A 1,894-nucleotide genomic window follows, 5' to 3' on the forward strand; every position below is an offset into this window, starting at 1 on the left:
CCTGTTTCTTTCCCCGTACAGAGTGAAGATTTACTGAATTTTGAGAATTTAGTTCACTCTGTGAACACTCTGGATGCCAGTAACCCTACTTCCACATTTGAAGCACCTAAACTCTTTAATTTATGAAATGGCTCTGAGCACTATGGGACTCAACATCTCAGGTCATAAGTCCCCTAGAACTTAGAACTACTTAAACCTAACTAACCTAAGGACATCACACACACCCATGCCCGAGGCAGGATTCGAACCTGCGACCGTAGCAGTCCCGCGGTTCCGGACTGCAGCGCCAGAACCGCTAGACCACCGCGGCCGGCCTTTAATTTATGAAATAAAAGGTATTATATGTCCTTATATATTGATGTAATCTGATTTCAAACATTAATACCGCTTTTCCTCGAGTTTCATAAAAATTAGCTCACCCGGTTCTTTCCCCTGGCTCTTCATATACGAGGGTTGCAACTTTAATAGTGGCAACTATTTATTTACAGCTCGTAAAAAATAGATACGTGTTTCGAAGTTTTACTGACCTTCAAAGTAGTCACCATCATTGTGTATGACCCGCTGCCAGCGATGTGAAAGTCGTAGGATACTCTTTTAGCACTGCCAGTTGTGTTGACAATTCGAAAAATGGTTCGAATGGCTCTGAGCACTATGGGACTTAACATCTGAGGTCATCAGTCCCCTACAATTTAGAACTACACTCCTGGAAATGGAAAAAAGAACACATTGACACCGGTGTGTCAGACCCACCATACTTGCTCCGGACACTGCGAGAGGGCTGTACAAGCAATGATCACACGCACGGCACAGCGGACACACCAGGAACCGCGGTGTTGGCCGTCGAATGGCGCTAGCTGCGCAGCATTTGTGCACCGCCGCCGTCAGTGTCAGCCAGTTTGCCGTGGCATACGGAGCTCCATCGCAGTCTTTAACACTGGTAGCATGCCGCGACAGCGTGGACGTGAACCGTATGTGCAGTTGACGGACTTTGAGCGAGGGCGTATAGTGGGCATGCGGGAGGCCGGGTGGACGTACCGCCGAATTGCCCAACACGTGGGGCGTGAGGTCTCCACAGTACATCGATGTTGTCGCCAGTGGTCGGCGGAAGGTGCACGTGCCCGTCGACCTGGGACCGGACCGCAGCGACGCACGGATGCACGCCAAGACCGTAGGATCCTACGCAGTGCCGTAGGGGACCGCACCGCCACTTCCCAGCAAATTAGGGACACTGTTGCTCCTGGGGTATCGGCGAGGACCATTCGCAACCGTCTCCATGAAGCTGGGCTACGGTCCCGCACACCGTTAGGCCGTCTTCCGCTCACGCCCCAACATCGTGCAGCCCGCCTCCAGTGGTGTCGCGACAGGCGTGAATGGAGGGACGAATGGAGACGTGTCGTCTTCAGCGATGAGAGTCGCTTCTGCCTTGGTGCCAATGATGGTCGTATGCGGGTTTGGCGCCGTGCAGGTGAGCGCCACAATCAGGACTGCATACGACAGAGGCACACAGGGCCAACACCCGGCATCATGGTGTGGGGAGCGATCTCCTACACTGGCCGTACACCACTGGTGATCGTCGAGGGGACACTGAATAGTGCACGGTACATCCAAACCGTCATCGAACCCATCGTTCTACCATTCCTAGACCGGCAAGGGAACTTGCTGTTCCAACAGGTCAATGCACGTCCGCATGTATCCCGTGCCACCCAACGTGCTCTAGAAGGTGTAAGTCAACTACCCTGGCCAGCAAGATCTCCGGATCTGTCCCCCATTGAGCATGTTTGGGACTGGATGAAGCGTCGTCTCACGCGGTCTGTACGTCCAGCACGAACGCTGGTCCAACTGAGGCGCCAGGTGGAAATGGCATGGCAAGCCGTTCCACAGGACTACATCCAGC

Source organism: Schistocerca cancellata, chromosome 4 (assembly GCF_023864275.1).
Source record: "Schistocerca cancellata isolate TAMUIC-IGC-003103 chromosome 4, iqSchCanc2.1, whole genome shotgun sequence".
Classification (NCBI taxonomy): Eukaryota; Metazoa; Arthropoda; class Insecta; order Orthoptera; family Acrididae; genus Schistocerca; species Schistocerca cancellata.